Raw genomic sequence first — 20,094 nt, forward strand, 5'->3', positions numbered from 1 at the left:
TTAATATTTTTTGTATAACTTTTCTAATGATTTATCTACAGTCACCATTTAAGTATTTGGGGATTTTTTTTTAGATAAATCATTTGAAAAGCTTTTAGTAAATAGGTAAGGTTAGGAACATGTAAGCTCATGGAGCAGGGCCCCCAACGCCTCTGTTCCTGTGCGTCAAACTCTTCTGGTTACAAGTCTTAGTCCACCCAGTATTCATATTTATAAAGCGTGGAATTTGTTGGCGCTTATAAATATTAACAATAATAATAATCTCCCATCATAGGAGCTCTGGTCATGAGACCTTGGTTTTACGGAGTTTGATTACCTGTTGGTTACCATAGCAGCAAGACTTTGTGTATTACTATTACTCTCTGCATAAACATGTGCTCTCAATGTCCATTTCCCATAATTCCTTGAACGCACCTGGAAAACACATTGGGTGCCAGTCTGTGCTGGAAAACCTGGCATTTAATGCAAATTGAATAAAACAAAAAAAACTCCCTCTTTCGCTCCCCTAAACTCTGCTTTTCCCTGTGTGACGACACTCCATAGTAGGACACTATTAAAATTGTGTGAATTTTCACCATATTCCTACTGGGATTTCGACTTGATATGAAATAACTAGCGCTGTCTGCAGGGCTCCCATCTTGCATTACATCCAGCCTTTCAGCTCTCGCCGAAGCTTTTCATGTGTGTTAAGGAGCCCTGGATGAAGTTAAGATGGTGGGATAAACAGATTAGCAGTAACCTCTTGCAATAAAACGGTCTATTATATAACGCAGAGACGCAGTATTTGGGGAATGGGTGTGGAAGATTCTTTCATGTGAACCAAAAATCAGGACGCGAAAGCCCAGAGTGGTTAAATAAAAGCCAGGTTTAGACTGCCAGCCCCCCTTCCTTCATCTGGTTTTTATTTCCCCTCTGCCTTCACATTGAAAGTGGAAAGGAAAGAATGGCAGTAATTAGTGGGTGCTGAAGACAGAGAAATCTTTCCTTTCAGGCAGACCGAGCCTGGGAAATCTTCATTGTATCCAGAGATCTGACAATAAACACGGCCCGATCGGCCTGACCGCTCTTTGAAGTGTGCTTTCCATGAACAAAACACATTGCTTAATGTTCGATCTGCCTTAAAACGAACGGATTATTACCTGCGCAATAAGTAATGTCAAGAAACTCGCTTTCCTTTATTCTAGTCCATGTTTTTTTTCACTGTCTAATTGGAACAAACTGATTGTTTAGGAAAATAAGTTACATTGATTGCAAACAGAAAGAAAAGCCCAAAGATTCTTGCCAGATCCGTGCTCGCTCTATAGCTCTGAGTTTCTGGTTACTGTGTTACACATTAGAATGATACAGCTGGGGAAATCTGGCACTAAGTGGGTCAATCTTATAAGTGAGCTAAACGTTTGGTGTCTACCATCGCGTGGTGTATGTAGCCTGTCCCAGTTATAGCCAGATAATTATGCAGAGGTTACCTATTTTTTTCTTCTTCAATAACGTTAAATGAATATCATACTTTGTGCACACATCTTCCCTTTAAAATTGTGACACATCCAGGAGGTGGTGTAGCCTATGTATTTTCGGAGGATATGTGGGATTATGAGGCCGGTAAATGCTTTATAGGTAAGTTATTGTTGGTTGTTCCTACTTACAGGTACAACTTTGTCTATATTTGTAGGTCGATATGGATATATCATTAAAGGACCACTATAGTGCCAGGAAAACAAACTCATTTTCCTGGCACTATATAGTCCTTAGGTTCCCCCCCCACCCTCAGGGCCCCCCTCCCACTTACCTTTATCCAGCGCCGGCTGGTGACCTCTCATCCCCCGCCGACGTCAGCTCCCAAGTCGAGCTGAATGCGCATGCGCGGCCAGAGCCACGCGCAGTCAAACCGCCCATAGGAAAGCATTACTCAATGCTTTCCTATGGACGTTCTGTGTGCTCAATGCGATTTTCGCATTTAGCGTTGCGGAAGTGCCTCTAGCGGCTGTTAGGAAGACAGCCACAAGAGGCTGGATTAACCCTGCAATTTAAACATAGCAGTTTTACTGAAACTGCTATGTTTACAGCTGCAGGGTTAAAACCTGGGGGAATTGAGCTGAAGTGGTCTGGGTGACTATAGTGGTCCTTTTAAAGGGTTACTCCTACTCCTTCCCAGGCTGCCTAATGTTTATTCTGTGCGAAAAATTACATTTGTCATCAACACGCACTGTTCGCCGCCGACAGAGGTAATCTGTTTCTAACCCTCAGGCAGTGCTGTGAGTGGAACTGCAAGGGGAACTTTGTATGTCCCCTCCCTCCTGTGATCCCTCCCAGCACTCCCCACCACCCCACCTTATTATACAGTCTTCTGTTTTTCTTTTTTATAAATAGAAAGCCACCCCATGTCCACCCCACATTTCCTCCTCTCCTTGGCTCCGAGTGCGCGCATATGCTTTGAGCCTGGAGACCGGCCCATTCAAACACTTCTCTTTAAGAAATATTTTCATTGGACCTCAGAGAGAGAGAGAAGTGGCACAACCGATGGCGTGTTGTACCCAGTGGGGAGAACCCCGCACGTCTCTGGATTCAAGCCAAGTTTATTCTTATTCTTTATAGGGCATTATAAATGGGGGGACTGTATAGACACCAATAAAACTCTTTGTATAATACCTGTGAGGTGCCTTTGTAGTGACTAATTATGTTATTGCCTATTTATGCCAGGTCTTATTTTTGAAAGCAGTACCTAATGCCAGTAGTGTTCTGTATAATGTAATTTAAAGCAACGTTCTAAAACCAGAGCAATCGTACCCATCGCTTTCCATAGTGATTGTTCCTTTTTCAGAACTCCCAAATCCAGAATTACACTTTATAACGAATGTGAATGACTCGCTGCTTCTTGATACTTCATTACAAATGACCCCTACCCAAACACATTCATAGTTGCCGACAGCAAGCCATCAGGGGCCCAAATCACTGATCATTTATAATATACATCGACCACTTGAGTGCCAGTGACATGAAGACCTTGACTATCTTTCTTCTCAGCTGAGGTGCTTAACCAACATTTTAATTGCCTTTCTCTGAAGTATCTGTGAAGTATCTCTCCACTAATTAAAATCTGGATCAGGATCCTGTGTTTTGCTCTCCTCCTTAACCCTTATCTCTTCTTTTTTTTATTTCTTTCTGCGTTTGGAGGTCTCGGAGCCAAGTACCAGTTTATTAATCTGCTGCTGAAGAACATGATAAAAATAAAACAAACTCTTGTTGAGTGATTACATTTTTTCTTTGTAGAGGTGCGTGGCTGGACCTTGCTGGACTGTGGTTAACTGCTGCTTTTATTTGCATGAAACCAATTTATTTTCCGTATATAATTTCTATAATACAAAGTATATGTTTTAGAACGGTAATGGATACTCTGAGGTTTATAGAAGGTGCAAAGCACAGCATTTGAGTGTAGTTTTATTAACCTCTTTTTAAAATATCTCCTGGCCGTCCTCTTCATTACATCATCCACTTGACGTTTGCTGTTTAGGTGTTGTGGGATAACGGTACATAGGGTATTTCTAGGGCATATTGTTGTTAGTGGAACATTCCATGGTTATCCGCGGTAATTGTTCTATATTTACAAAGGGCAGTTCTGGGACAATGTGTGTCTGCTTGCTCAGGAAGCCTATGCAGGTAGATTTTGGACTGGTCTATTGAGTTGATTTCTCAAAACAATGAATCAGGGTGATTGGACAAAAATGTAAAGATTTATGGCCAAAAAAATAAATAAACTCAATGGGAAAAGTAAAGCAGAGCACTAGCACCTCTGCTAGTTTAAAGGGACACTCTAGTCACCAGAACCACTACAGCCTAATGTATAGTATACAGGTTAATATAGTGGTTCTGGTGTCTAGCATGTCTCTGCAGACTTTTTAATGTAAACACTGCCTTTTCAAAGAAAAGTGCCAAGTAACATGTGTAGTGCAGTCACTAGAGGTGTTTCTTAGTCCAGGTCTGTACACTTACGTACAGCGTCTCCACCCCCTGCATGGAATCGCTGAACGTTCCTCATAGAGATACACTGATTCATTGCATCTCTATGGGGAGATGCTGATTGGTGCAGCTCAGCAGTGCCTCCCAATGCCTTCCCTTAAGATTGATGATCTCAGCCATGTAGGCACCTCGCTCGCCCAGCACTGCAACTAGACAGTCTGTGGTAAGGCAGTGGTTGATTTAAGTGAGGAAGTAAGATTCTACTCCTTTCTCTCACCACAACTTTATTAATGTTTACCTTGATACTGTCATGAAGTATTCCTTCAACAAACCCAGTCATCACTTGGCTGATGAGTCCCGAAGAGTCAAACGTTTTGTGGTTGGACAGTATTATTTAAATCATACATTGTACTTTTAACTGGAAACCCAGGACAAAATATCTGTTTTTTAGGTATTTGACTACTCAAGCCTAATGTATTGAATATGTTATCAACTCAGCATAGTTTACTGTTTAGCAAAGACTGCATTTAAGAATTTATTTTCCACAGAGAATTTTCTAAATGTAAGATCGATATTTATATCTGCTGGTAGCGTTTGATATGGTGAATTTTGTATTAGTTTATATGAAATGACTCATGGTAAAGGGATAACATAACAATACACTTTCAAGGCCTTTAGACCTAAAAGTGCTCTTTAAGCATGCTGGAGTGGTTATGGTGCAAGTGATTCCTGCACTACCCACATCGTAAGTAGTCAAACAATCTTTCTAATGGACTCTACAGATTATTATTATTATTGCCATTTATATAGCTGAAGATAATAAAACTATAGTGTGAGCACACCTAAAAATAAAAGGAGATGTCTATCAAGTAATAAAAAATATTTATTAATACAATACACGTGAAGACTAATTGATAAAATCCATAAGGTGACAAAAGATACTAATAAACCGATATGTAATCAGCAATCTCCTAACAACGCAGTTCCAGGTAGATAACAATGTGTATATAGAGATGTTACAAGTAGCAGTGTTCAGGATACTACTGCCATAGAAGCAGCAGGACTCTGAACGCAACAAATTAATGTGTAAAAAAAACGTAACACAAATTTAAATGTGGTACCGCAGAAAATAATAAAATACAGATGGATACACTCAAAGTATGTATTAGCATGCTCCAAATTCTAATGCCGTAGAAAAAAACAACTAAAACCGGAGAGAACTAACTGGGAGGAGTCAAGATATATATATATATATAAAATAAGTATAGAAAAAAAAACAAGAGGAGGGCAGTAGTAAAATAAAAAGTAAAAGAATAGTGGAAGCATGAAAAGCAATAAAAATCAAGCTGCTTGCAGAACAGCGCTCAATTAATGGACATAGAAAAATGTATAATAAACAAGCAAGCACACACAAGAGTTAGCACAAAAAAGTCAGAGTCAATGATGTGAGCGGTGGGGGCCCCCCCTTAATAAATAGTTTGTGCTGTAAAAAGTATGCTTAGACAGAAATAATAAAGCTGGAGAGAGGAAAAAAAAGGAAACAAACAAACAAAAAGTCAGTGTAAAATGAATGAGCTGAGCCCAGCGAGCTCAACCCATGTTACCTGTATCGAGCGGCAGTCAACCCCTGTTACCTGTATCGAATGGCAGTCAGCCCATGTTACCTGTATCGAACGGCAGTCAACCCCTGTTATCTGTATCGAACGGCAGTCAACCCCTGTTATCTGTATCGAACAGCAGTCAACCCATGTTACCTGTATCGAACGGCAGTCAACCCCTGTTACCTGTATCGAACGGCAGTGACATCCAATGGAGGGTAGATGTAGGATGAAAACAGCTGATGTCTTTCTTCACAGGGGGAGCACAGCTGACTGGGACCACGTGGTAAGCCGCGGCCGGTAACTTCACAAAAGGCAGCGGCAAGCAAATCTGAAACCGCGTCGAGGTGCTGATAAAAATCCCAGTGATTTCGTCTCTTCAAGGAGACTTTATCAAGACCGTTGCCATTTATATAGTGCCAACATAGCTAAGGTGGAAGTTTCTGTTCCTCATGGGTATATTTCAAATCTATGCAAACAAGACTGGCATGGCGTGCGGGAAATGGGAAGTAAGAACACCTTTCCCTTGCGATAGGAGGGTGGCTGAGGTCCTAAATGGTTAGTTTAATTAACCCCTTAACCCCTTCAGCGACATGGGATGGGGGGCGGGAGGGAGGCAGACACTCCAGGATTCTCTAGTGCCAGAAAAACAAGTTTGGTTTCCTGGCACTGGAAAGTCCCTTTAACACTATAGTGTCCGGAATACATGTTTGTATTACGGACACTATAGTGTTCCTTTAAGGAGTTTGAATGTGAATTCACCTCATTCACTTTGGAGATTAAACTGGTTTGGATTCTGGTGACAAGTGTCAAACTGGATAATTTGAAAGTGTGAAAAATACTATTGTTCCTCCATAAATTAAAAACACTAGCAAATGTAAAGCTAATGGAGTGGCCAAGTGAGATTCATACCACCTTGATTACTTCTAAAAAGAGAAGAATTAATGGTGGTTGGAGTAAGCCTTTTAGTGCCCATTGTTTTGTTTTTTGGCTTTAAATTTAGTTTCAAGTGGAACGTGCTGTATGTGCAGAAGCCCTTATTGTATTCTGTATATGTATTGTATACGGATTGGTATAAATGTATATTCAATACACCCAGCACTGTGTGGCCCATTATTCTGTGTTTTAACTATTTGGAGCTCTGTGTAGGATACTCATTAAAACGAATAGTTAGCAATGTATTGAAGGTTCACACCAGTAGAGTGGTTTCATGAATAATTATTTTGCGATTTGGTTAAAGTGACGGCATTGTAGCACTGTGAGCGGTTGGTAAAAACAGATCTTGGAAAAACGTATACTTACTTTTATTGAGAAAGTATAGCACCAAATGGGGCTGATATAACAGTCCGATTATATTCGATACAAAGTGTTCAGGCATTGGTGGCCTTCGAAGAGCTGAGTTCCATATTATTTAGTTTATAGCTGGGCACTTGGTGTCTGCTTGGCGAAGATGTAACTTTGTGTTGTAGTCAATCGAAGACTGATTTTGTGTCCCGCTGGGAAAGTGATTTGTAACGCTGGCAGTCAGTGCAGCTGATTGGCTCCCTTACCTTCTGCTGGCTTTCAGATAGTTGATGCTTAATCTCTTGCCTTGTAGTGAATAATTAGCTCGAAGAGATGATGGTGAATAAATGATGGAGGTTAAGAGAAACTCCTGTGATTTTATTTAATTATGTTGGATGACTTTTAGTTTAAAATGTCGAACTATCTTTTAATTTCTCCCCAAATCACAGTTTGCTGAATAACCACCTTCTGTTCCAGCTCTAAGTTAAACTTGGATTTCTCTTGTTTTGGTGGTAAATACTCCAGTATCTATCTTTCAGTAGTTGCGACATTTCGAATAGACTGTATCAGTCTCCATGACTTTTGGGGTTGTTTTTGAGCATTTTCTATTTTTACCTTTTTTTGTTTTGTTTATTTGTTTTTGCTTATCGGTAAGTCGCAGCCTGTCTGTAAGAATTCCTGGACTTGGCTACGCAATATTGCTAACTTTATGGAGCAACAGTGTAGGTGCTTCCAAAAGCCAATGCAATTCTTAATATGTATTGTGTATTTAATACATTTACGCGTTTTTTTCACTAAAATGTGATTTTGTATTTAACTCATAGGGCTATTTACAAAAGTGGGACTTCAAATTGAATTTCAAATTTAAGGCCAGAGTAGCCAAACTCAAAGCATTGCTGGATTTTTCCTATTTTGATTTTAAATTTGAATCTTCACCGTGAACAACCCAGGCAAAGCGAATTTCACTCTTCGAGCAGAATAGCCTCACTGGGGAAAAAAACTGTCTTGGTGATTTTAATTTTAATTTTTCCCAGTTCTGCCTTTTTGATCTAAAATTGTAATTGACTTTGAATCCCCTACATTACATGCTGCTACAAAATAAATATCAGTGAGAAAAATAAACACTATGTATGTAACAATGTAACACATGCATATTAATTGAGATGATAGAATTTTAATACATTGTATCTCCTGAAGTGCCTTTATGGATACTATGTAGTCTTTCAGTAACCTAATCTGTGTCTTTTCTCCCACTGGGGCCACTAAAGGGACATGTAGAGGCAGTGGTGGGCTGTCCATACAGCCAGTGCTAAGGGGAGGAGACCGCTGGCAGGGGGTTGGGAGTGAGTTAGCTGCTGGGGAGGAGAAACCTTTTTAAACTTAACCAGTTTGGGAGAACCTGAGTCAGGAGCTATAGGCTGTGATCAGAGGATCTGCATCACCCTGTCTGACTATCTGGGAGCCCAGTAATTGGGGGATTTCTGTGACCACCATGGCTAAAGGCAGGGGAGGTAAGATGAAGATTCTGTGCCGTTGTGAGCACTGCATGCAGACATGGGGGGAGAGAGAAAATGAATGGGGGCAGTGTGAAAGCAGCCTGCACTAAATGTCTGGCTTTTTCTGTCCATCCCAGACACAGATCTGCTGGATGTTTACATTGGATTCCTATACAGTGAGACTTTTTATATAAACTTTAACAGCTTTTAAGAAAGATTAGAAAGAAAGAGAAGTCTCCATCCAACAGCTGGGCTCGGAAAGTCTGACATGAGAGCAGATTCCTCTTTATACCGGGGACTCGACAGTCGAAAAAAGTGCTTTCCATCTCCGGTTTCTCAGAGTTAGCTGTGGAGAGTTTCATGTGATTTTGATTCTTCTTCCATTCTCTGAAAACCGTTATTTGGGGGAAATCATTTTACTCCCCAGATAACTGCGGAATATTGAAGTTCACCTTGTTCAGAGACTGTATTGCATGTCGAGAGAGTTATTGGCTAAACTGTGATTTGCACTTAGACTGACAGCTGCCTTGCAAAACATATATTTAAACCCAAAAGTTATTGTGTAAATGTATCTTCACAAACACAATCTAGCTGTCTTGTTATGGTCTAGATTTGCTACCCTCCTGTCACGTTGACACAAATCACTGTTTAGTGAATATTCCCCTTAGTGATTGGGCTACAGACAGTTTACCTAGGGTTAATGGAGGCATCGCAGAGGTGGAACCTATCAGACTGCAATGACCTAACAAATACTTGCTCAACTAACACTAAGGTGTCAGCTATTACATCAGTGTTTATTAATCTTCATCAACTCGAGAACCCCAAACCCCCATACCTCGAGGGGTACACTTTACAAACGGTCCATGAGATTGTGTTGCCTGGGCCGGCTCGTTTCTGTCGTTGTTTGCACTTTATTCCTTGAGAATTTATTATTTACATTTATTTTTTCTCCCATCATGGCAACAAATTCCTTAGCGCATATTAAATAAGGGTATTTATTGCAAGGTTTAATTTGGCAGAACGGTGATGGATGCATTTTGATGGACTTGCCCCCAGCTTGCCGTCTGTTTTTGTAGTAATGCGTAGATCAAATACCTGACATTCGGCTCTATAGAAAACAAAATCTAAGTTTACAGTTTAACTTGAGCAGCAGCTTTAGCAGATGACGTTTGCCAGTAGACTGACAAGGTTGCTGAGATTGGATGCAGAATATCCGATGTCTTATGGACTCTAAAACCTCTGGCTCATATTTCATGCTTTTTAATTTTTTTAATTTTTTTTAAAGCGCTCAAGAAATCGGAGGAGGACAGTGCCGCTTATTGTGGTTTAAAATACATTTTGAAACTAGTTTATAAGTTGATACTTCTTTATGAACTCCAGATTTCATTCTAGACTGAATTGGTCATCGAGATTTGTTAGGACAACCGTTAATAACTTCAGTTTTCTTTGTTTCTGGAAACGGATCTGCTCAGCGCTTGGTAAACTCCAAAGGATCTGAACACTAAATGTGAAATGGTTAAAAATGTGACAAAAGAAATAAACCTTTTAGGCCAAAATCACTAAATGGAAGTGTTTTTAATTCTGTATTTTTGGCTGAAAATGTAGCCAGTCCCCCATTTTTTTTTTTATTTTTTTTTTATGACTGATTTAGTGCATAAACTCTGGTACTATAATGTGTGGTTTATACATTTTTGATTATAAGGACACATTCCTGGGTGACTTGTGACTCCATATAATACAATGTTGTGTTTTTTTTTATCACACATGGTGATATCGAATGGCTTTGGCAATAACATGCATAAGAAATGTTTTCTATGAGTTTCTTCAACTTGGAGATTTTTTTCTTGTAGTCTTGAAGATTTTTCATGCAGGAGATGGCAGTTTGTCCCGAGGTATCTTTCATCCTTTAATCTCTACCACCTCTGCCGGTAGACTTTTCCATGCATCTACAACTAGTTTAAAAAGTAAAAACGTACATGTTCAGTTTTAAGCTGGCTTTTTAAAAATCAATTTAAATCCAAATGGAATGGCCCTTGTGTTCTGTAGTATTTCCTATTACACAAATAGCTTGATTCCCATTATATCATTTTTCAACTGTGGGGCAATAGCTTGATCTAAGGATAAATCTCACTGCCATTCTGGGGTCAAGAAAGCCTGTTTTCCTAGTTTGTTGCAAAATTAGAAACGCTTCAAACTGGGTGTTTGTGCCTTCTTTTGAATAAACCGCAACACCCCCTTCCCCCTCCCCCCCCTAAAAAAACAAAGTGGAAGGCTGAATTTGATGGACACCTGTCTCTTTTCAGCCTGTGTAACTATTTTTGAATAGTAATAAAAACGGGCCTACTATTGTGCTGCATTTTGAAGCCATTTATATTGAATGGTCCTGAGGATGTCCAAGTGTGGATACATTTTTGAATGTATGCTGATTTCACCTGCCGACCAAAAGTGAGATCTGTTTGGAAGTAGCTTTGGAAGTTGGAGCTTGAACCTGGTTGTTTCTGGTAACCGTTGTGATATGCCCATACTGTTTTATATCTCCCGAGTGCAATTTATGGTGAATATGCGATATTCATCTAGAACATAGGCACTATGTGTTTTTATTTTTATATCACCAAGTAACCTGGGAGTGACCCGTTACTGGGTGACACACGGACATTTAATGTACCTCTTTTGTGAGTGCAATAATTCACTTCTAGGTGTATATACAGTATTGCACTATATTGTGTTCCATGCTTTGTTTGGAGATATAGTTATGTGATTTTTAGCAGTTTGCCAATAACTGGAATTTGAAGCAAGTTCAGAAACTCCAAATGTGTGTTTCTGTTTTAATGTTTACTATCTATAGAAGGCGTTAAAAAGGGATGGGGTGTGAACGTCAGCCCAACGTATCCCTTGGCATATTTATTGTTTTTAAAAGAATTTTGCGGGAGTGTTTGAAAATTTGAAACAATACATGTTTCAGCATCCTATGATTGCACACGTTTCCTGTTGTGTACCGGACTTGCTAATTCTAGCTGTGCTTTCCTGATGGGTTTGGTACAAATTCCTCTCGCAGCTGCAGCTGTGTGCTGGACAGGACAGCCAGGGTTTTGATGGGAATTCCCATTATCCAGAGGCTGTCATGGCATGATGGGAATCCTAGTCTGAGAAGAAAGACTAATATTCCTAATTTATTTCGGCTACAAATATATATAGTACTAATTTGGGTCACAAATGAAATGATTTAGAAACTAATGAATTCTCATGATCGAGATATAATCGGATAAGCACCCATTTCTATTTTTATACCTAAAACTCCTTTCCTCTCTCCATTTGTTTTTGTTTTTATTTTTTTTTTTATTTAATGGTGTGCCCATTCTTATTCTGCCAAAAGAATACTTCCCTCTATTTCTGTTTGATGGCAATCTAGCGAGATACCCTTTTGTACCTTTCACCCTATGATGTGACATTGTAACCTCGTGCCCTTTAATAAATCCCTTAATACATGGAGGGATTCTGGGCTCTCTCTGGATTTGGCAGTAGTTCAGGGACGGGCAGCCTACCAGCTGCTTCATTCTGCTACCTTACATGACTCTGGATCTGTTTGGACATGCGTTTGCTTGACGTTTGTGTGTTGGTGGTGTTTGAAGATACGGTCGCTATCTTTTCACCGCAGGCCCCGTGACTTGTTTGTAATCAACCACTTTGTAGTTCTTTCTTCAACCCCAACATTCAAAAAAAAAAATCACATTAATTATGGATGAAAGTGGGAGGCAGGGGCTATAATGACTCATAGCAGGCATGCTGGAAAATTGACGTCATCTTTTCTACTCCGTTACCAATGTCTGTGTGCTTGTGGTGTTTGGATTGTTTGTATTGCTACCTCCTTTAAGAATGGACACAAGTAGTTACTGTAAAATGTATCAGAAATAGCCCAATGTCCGTCTCGATATTTTGGTTTTCTCTAAATGGACACACTGTATATAAGCAGCTGCATTTTTTGTACACTATGCAATGCACTTGCTCTGTATTTCGGGAAGTTGCTCTCACCCCTCCTTCACCCGAGTGAATGTATATTTATTCTACTTCTAAAGTAGGATTCACGTGGCATCGCTGGATACAGAATATACTCCAGAGGCCTGTAATTGTATTACTGTCATCATTTACTGTGGAGTGACCTCACATTCTAAATTTATTCTAAAGGGAGATTATTCTGGAAATACAATACTGTGATGGAAAGCAAGTCGTTTCCTGCCTACCTGGTAATTTTGTAAAAGAGCTACAATTACTACCTGCTGTGGAAAACTGTGCTTTGATAATCAAAAACACAATCGTTTATTCACTAAAACAGGGCTTGGCCAATCTACAGCACCAAGCCACAACAAAGATGGCACCCGACGGCCTAGCATTGCCAGAGGTAGCAGAGGAGAGTTCTTTAGTTGGTTGTTTTTTTGAGATGCCATTACCGGTACACCATTCTTTTCTCCCCTCTGTCACAGAGATCACTGTATTTGCTCACTTCGTTGCAGAGACCGCTACAAGGGGAATGGGGAAATGGTTTAGTGAGTATCTGTGAGTGTAAAGTTGTGTATTCATTGTGTAGCTTTGCGTGTGTGCGTGGCTATTTGTGTCCGTGTGGCTGATGTGGGATAAAAGTAAGTGTGTATCCTTCATTTTTTGGAAACTTGTTAATCTCTGCTTTTAACTAGAAATTGAGAAAGACAAGAGAAGGGATAAAAATAACCAATAAACAATTTGGCCATTTTCAGTTAAAAAACAAACAACATTTTATATGTATTTTTGTCTTTTTCTCCATGTCCTCGTACACCCTCTCCGCGTGCCCTTTTTTTTTTTTTGTGGCGAAGTTTGACAGATCACAAGAGCCAGGCATAATTGTATCAATTCTGGCCCAACATTAGAAGCACTTTGTATATATAGCACCACGATTTGTGTGGGTTTTTTTTTTCTCCTGGAGATAATGAATCGGTGCAGAGCATATAGCTGGCATTCAGAATAGGCTAACTTTGTCATGGAGATCACCGCAGCATTGTGTAATTAAGCTGTAGTAGTAGAATATTTTGCCCAAATTAATGCCCACATTTGATTTTACTTCTGTATTCGCTACTTAAAACAACAACCACAACCGTTTTGTTAAACTTAACAAATGCTGGTCAGGCTCCACTTTATTACGACATTCCAGTACAAAACCCAAGACCTATGGTGGTAGCCGACTTCACACTTCAATGCTACTTTGCACTTTGTATTAAATTAGGTTTGTTAGAACTGGTCACGTCTGGTATCATTCCAAATTCTCAGCTGTCTGATGAGTGTGAGGAGCAGTGTATTGTCTGCCACTGTGCTGGGGAAGCAAAATATATCTCTGCCCATCCCACTGTCCTATTCACATCCTTATTATTGGTCATTTTACTGGTATTTATATAGCACCAGCATATTCCGTAGTGCTTTGCAATATTAATAAAGGAGGAGATTTAACAATAAATGAGACGATTACAGGAACGATAGGTTGAAGAGGGCCCTGCTCAAACTAGCTTACAGTCTATAGGAGGTGGGGCGTAAAACCCAACAGGATAGGAGGTACTTCATCCTTATTAACATTTTCTGCGTGTGTATTTATAAAAAGTGATAGACTGAATTCCTCAAATCGACAACATACCAGGCATCGTTTGTCAGGTGGAGGAGGGTTTCACACCTCCATCCATTATCTAACTAGGTAAATGGTTTGTCTGCCTCATCAAGTGATTGTAAATAAAGATCTTAAGGACATGTTAGCCCCATTAAGATAATCCCAAATCTGCAAACTGAATGCTCTTTACTTATACTTACGGTTGTGTTTAGACCTTGTTTTACATTGTGAGACACTCTGAAACAAGGGGGGGGGGGGGGGTCCTTGTGTTAGGGCATATATGTTCCAGCCTGTATGCCTGAAATTGATTAGATTTACACTTCACCTCTGTCCGTGTTAAAGGAAGACTATATAGTCACCAGAACTATGCAGGTGAATGTAGTGGTTTGGGGGCACATAGCCTGACCTTGCAGGCTGAGCATTGTAAATGCTGCCGTTTCTGACAAAGGGCAATGTTTACATTGCTTCCTTAGTCCATCTCTAGTGGCTGTCACTCAGAGATTGCAGGCCCAGCGCTTAGCTTCTCCACACTCCCCATAGAGATACATCGAATACATCTTAAAGGGGACATGTTGATTGGTACAGCATACATTTTTGTATTTCCAACGCTACAGTGTTCCTGTTACGATCTATATATCTTCAGTATATTCAGTAAATATAATGTACAAAGATGAGGTAGGTTGTTGGGTATGCAGGTGGGTAATGGGATGGATCTCTGTTAAACTGTAGTAATGTAGCTCAGTTATATTGCAGTGAGCAATAGCCATTAAACTATGGTAAAAAGAACCAGCCAACGTCAGTGGAACGTGACAGGAGAATCCGCAATTTAACAAAGTAGCAGAAATAGTAAAAAAAAAAAAAAAAAAAAAGACCATGAATCCCTCAAACATAAAGAGTTACAACCCATTGTTTGTATTGGTTTCCTGATATTTGATTAGGTGTTGGCTTTGGAGGAATGGGCAACTTCTCTGTGTAACACTGTTAATAGCTCATCGAAGATAGAAATCGATGGAATTTCTATTTGAAGGGTTACTCCAAACACCATAACCACTTCTACGTTTGATCACAGTGGTAGGAGTCTGTACGATATGGAGATATGGGAACTTGGTGAATTGGGCAGCCTAGTACTCAGGAGACCCAATGAGTAATACCGAATATATATCATTTAATTTATTTTTAACAAGGGTTGAAGCTTGCAATGTGTGGCATCCATACAACCAATCCCAATTCACAACATTTAATTTCAGAAATCTATAATGAATTATTTTTGGGACGTTTGACACAACTTTCTAACACGTAAACCTAGATTGCGAGTTTATTTGAAAATAACCAACAATTCTCATACCATGTTTCTTTTTAAAAATAAAAAAATAGAACTGGATTCTGTGTTATGATCTTCTACAGGTTTAAAATGTATGATATCATGAAAAACGTGACCCTTTTCAGCCAGTATATTGTCAGAGCCTCATTCATTATACGACTGTACATGTCAAGCTGATACGGAGTGTTTATAGAATTATTTAACTCTAAAATGAAGCAGATTTATTCCAGTGAATTTCTAATTTAATTACAATTATTGCTCAATCGAAATAAATCTACCAACTATTGATGGAAACTCTGTATCTACATCAGTCCTTGAAAGAAAAACTTTGTTTATTAAAAGGGGGGAAAAAAATAAGGAAAAAGCATGAATGAGATTTGGCACAGACGACGTATCCCGCAGTGCTGTATGATGGTATATGATGGCAAACAGATAAAGGAATATGGGAGCAAGAGCTCTCAGTCATTTCCGCTAACACGCTTGCACTCCTTAAGTTATAACAGGGGTAGGCAACCTTTGGCACTGCAGATGTTGTGGACTATACCTCCCCTGATGCTTTGCAAACATTACGAGCATTATGGGAGATGTAGTCCACAATATCTGAAGTGCAGAAGGTTGCCTACACCTGCGTTACAGTTTTGATTTCTCTAAAATCTTTTCCTTCCAGTTCATTATTAATGAATAAAACTTATTTCCTATGAACACCACCTTTTCCCCATCCAGTAGCAGTTCCTGACTGACGATATTATCCTGGAACATCTGTAGTAACAGGGCTGTCCGCATTGTTCGAAACTTGGGACAAATGGAAAGCTATATGGCAGCCAAGCACCAACACAGATCTGCAACAAATTTGTCATTTCTGTTTTGTATCTAAAGCAGATTAATTTTTATTAGTTGGCAAATCAATATAAAGATCGGGGACGATGCCACTCCTATGACTAATTATAAAAAAAATAAAAATCTGACCATAAAAATAACCATTTCCCAAACGAGGTCTCCTCCAGAATCATTTCTTTCTATAAACAATGGGGCCTTATTTATCAAGGCAAACCTAGAGCAATACAGTCAATTGAACATTCAGGCTCAGCCGAACTGCAATTCGTCCAAATTTAGGGTGTTCGGCTGTTCTGCCAAATTCTGCATCTCTGAAGCAACAATGGCCAATAACGGTAGCTCGACTGATTATTCGAAGTTCAGCACGTGGCACCAAAAAAGATGATTGATGAAAAATAAGATGATGTCTAGGGGGCAGACCCGAATTGATTTTATTCACATATCGAGTGAGAGTTTAGTAATAGAGGGATACAATAAAATCTAATCTACATGTTATTCTTTTTCCCTCTATTGACTGCCTTTTCTGAGTCTGTATTTATAAAAACTTTTTGCACACTTTTTGGTTTGAATCATTTCCCATGATTTCCATGATATTTGGACCAATCAAACAGTCAATTGAACGAGTGTCTGTGGCGCTGACCGATTAATGTTACATAGAAGCCGTATCAGTGTTTTTTTTTTATGGAGAAGCTTGGATGCACACATGGTGTTTGCCATGCATGTACATTAGGTCCCCAATGATCTAAAAGGACCATTGGATTGGACTATAACAGAGGAGTCCATGCCTCCTCAATGAGGTAAATGGTGCCAAGGGAGCCTCGATGTTGAGTAATGCTTTCATATGGGTTGTTTGAATGCGCGCACGGCTCTTGCTGTGCATGCGCATTCGGATCTTATGTCGGCAGGGGGTGGAGGGTTCCCCAGCACAGAGGGAGCCCAGCGCTAGTTTAAGGTAAGTGACTGAAGGGATTTTAACCCCTTCTGCCCAGCGGGTGGGGGGTACCTAATGACCCTATAGTGCCAGTAAAACGAGTTTGTTTTCCTGGCACTATAGTGTTCCTTTAAGTATATGTAACACAATTAATCCATCACTACCTCTATGGCTGGATCCTTCAGCCATTTATTTGCACATTAGGTCGGACAGGGTTTGAAAACTGGCTAACTGGTGGCTTTCAAAACCTGCCTGATGGTACATGTATATGGCTTGAATGATCCTGTCCTATTCTAAAGGTAGGGATGACTTTTTTCTTCTTCTCTAGTCGTATTTAATGGACTGCTTTCCCTTTAAGAGTAGGCTTGTTATAAAAGTATGGGAAGCAGAGTAATGCTGGGTATGAGCCTTACTATTATGGTGTTTGTGTGTAACATCATTGTTTTTTTCCAAACAATTGCTATATTATAATTTATTGAAAGTGTATATATAGATCCCTCCAGCAGAGCCATCCTATAGGCACAGGCCTAGTATTACTGTTTAGATATGCTATTGTCCCTCTCTATTAAAAGAATTGCAGTGCTGGCTTCGAATTCTCCCCCTGAGAAGAATGACTTGGTACGTCATGTCCAGCGACATTTATTGGGACAGAAATAAAGCAGCAATCAGTATGATTACTACCCAGCCTTGCTGATCGCTATTTTAATCCACTCTCCCATAACTGATGTATTCACAAAACTGTGATGACCCTTATAATTCTTAATGGCCACTAAGTGCTTCAGTGTCTCGTGAAAAAATATATTGTTTCAGAAGAAAATGTTACAAAATTAAGATTTTTCTTTTAGCTATTATATAAAGGTTATACAGCTAGTTTTTTGATGTCCAGATATATAAGTTGGAGTTGAATGAGGCATGCGTTTTGTAAGATAGGGTTGCTGAAGAAATGCCTGTTAATTAAATTGATTCAGAGGGAAGATTATTGGAGCAGAAACGTTAGCGCTATTCTGGTACAGAACGTCTCGATGAGGTATAATTTTTGGCCCTGAAGACATTTTAGGGACATTGCAAGCAGAAAGAAACCATATGGCTAATGTAGACATCGTCCTTATAAATTCATTCAAATCAAAATCACACTGCAGATGACATTCAAGCACAGAGAAACATACATTTAAATATATAATTATATTAAGATGTAGAATAAAAAAATATATATAATTAGTTTTTCCCTTACCATTTCTCTATCAATTCTCTTTAGCATATTAGAAGCTTGTTAGCCAATGTTACTATTCCTTTTCCACAAAAGAGAGCCTTGTCTCAGGAGCTTACAGTCTGTATAGATTGAGTCTTTTCCAGTTTGTATCATGTAGTCTGAGTTTATTGAATGAAAGAGTTGAATGAACTGATAATGAAAAAAACTGAGGATTTATTTTAGATTTTGTATTTCAAAGCAAATTTAGTGTAAAAAATAATTTAAAAAAAAATTGCGAAAATGCAGGAATTGCTTTGTGCGAATCCGATGTCGCTGTTGATCTAATTTGAAGTTTAGTTAATCTAAAAAGGTTTTTTTTCTCCAGAATTAGTGCACTGGGAATACTTATATTTCCAGGGTCTCTCCTAAAACATTGTAGTGAAATTTGGTTTCCAGGGAAGGAGCCGATTGAGCTTCACATTGAACCCTTCTGAGTCGCCTCTTGAACAGCTACCCATGCCCCTTTACCACTACCCCTAGGGCAAGCTTGGAGCGATGGCTGCATTCGACTTCAGCAGCAGGCACGTTCACCATACAGGAGGGGAGGAAGAACCCTGGAGGTCCCAGACTATATAAATATATATATTCAAATATTTCTATATAGAACACAATTTATTATAATTAAAATCTAAAAAAAAAATGTATGAACCTAAGAAATGTTATTTTCCCAAGTTCAACATGGATTTTTCTCTGTGAAAGTCATAATTCTGTTGGCTCTTACTGCAAAATATGCACATTTATGTGCTGTGAGGTCTCTCTGAGTACAACAATGACCCCCCCATGTACAGGTTTTATGGGGCTTTGGAAAGTTACAGGGTCAACTATAGGGCTTTCACATTTCAGTTTTTACACATTGTCAAGTTTACAAGTTGAAAAAGGCATCTAAAATATTTGGTAAAATTCAAAGTGTTTTTGTTAAGTCCCACAGCAAAATATATTAGATGCACTGCAGGGAGTCATAGGTTCCCCCTTGTAGATGATGGTGGGGCACCATCACGGGAGGACTCACTTAAGGATGCAATATCAGAGGCTGTCATAGTGACTATCTGCAAGCATTTGGATCCTGGGGGATTGCCTGGATTGCCAGGCAGGTCCCCTAAATGCAATCTGCAGCATGGAAAGGCAGGTGCGACAGAGGGAGGACCACATAGTTAGGGCACACTATCATGCTCTAATGGCGTGAAAGGGTTTAGAACCTAGCTTTATTCAATCTGACATTTATCAATTGATAAAGTATGTAAGTTTTTAAGGCATTTCTATCACAGGCTGAGTGAGTTAGCCAACACACTCAGCCTACCACCAGCTCCCAAAGGAATGGCTTCCTCATTAAAAACTGGCACCAGAGGAGACGGCAGAGAGCTGAGAGGATGGGGCACCATGAACTGCACTTGTAAGATGCTGCCCAGGACCTACAGACACCAAAACAAAGTCCTTACGGTGCACGGAGAGACCCTTTAAATGATTTTAGGATGCTCAAAGCTCATAAAGAAATAATCTAGGCACATTAACTACTACACAACAGTGTAGTGGTTATGATGCCAGGAGTCCCCAGGCACCATTTACTGGTATTCTGACTATTCAAACTATTTACGGACGGGAGGACCCTTCCTTTTGCTGCTCTGGGAGCCCATGGTCCGTCCAGTTTGAGTTGGTCTGTTAAAGAGAAAGTTTATACTTTACTATACCTCATTATTAATCCAACTTGTACCAGAATTAGATGCTATTCATTCTCTAAATACTGTTTAAACCCGGTATGAGTGAGTGTGATGATGTGGCAGTATTAGCACAATAATGTCTATACAGC

The 20,094-nt window shown here is 39.5% G+C and overlaps 1 protein-coding gene across 3 annotated transcripts in view; it reads left to right on the forward strand.

Moving 5' to 3' along the window:
- Window positions 1–20,094, forward strand: part of LZTS2 (leucine zipper tumor suppressor 2) — a 117,709-nt gene that overhangs the window by 75,442 nt on the left and 22,173 nt on the right. Inside the window, exon 1 of one of the 3 annotated variants that reach the window (XM_063435288.1) lies at window positions 8,225–8,347. The exons of the other annotated variants lie outside the window; for them this stretch is intronic. The gene's annotated coding sequence lies outside the window, so the exon portion shown is untranslated. Of the gene's footprint in view, window positions 1–8,224; window positions 8,348–20,094 lie in introns of those variants that run through there. 3 annotated transcript variants of the gene reach the window in all.

This window comes from Pelobates fuscus, chromosome 10, assembly GCF_036172605.1.
Source record: "Pelobates fuscus isolate aPelFus1 chromosome 10, aPelFus1.pri, whole genome shotgun sequence".
NCBI lineage: Eukaryota > Metazoa > Chordata > Amphibia > Anura > Pelobatidae > Pelobates > Pelobates fuscus.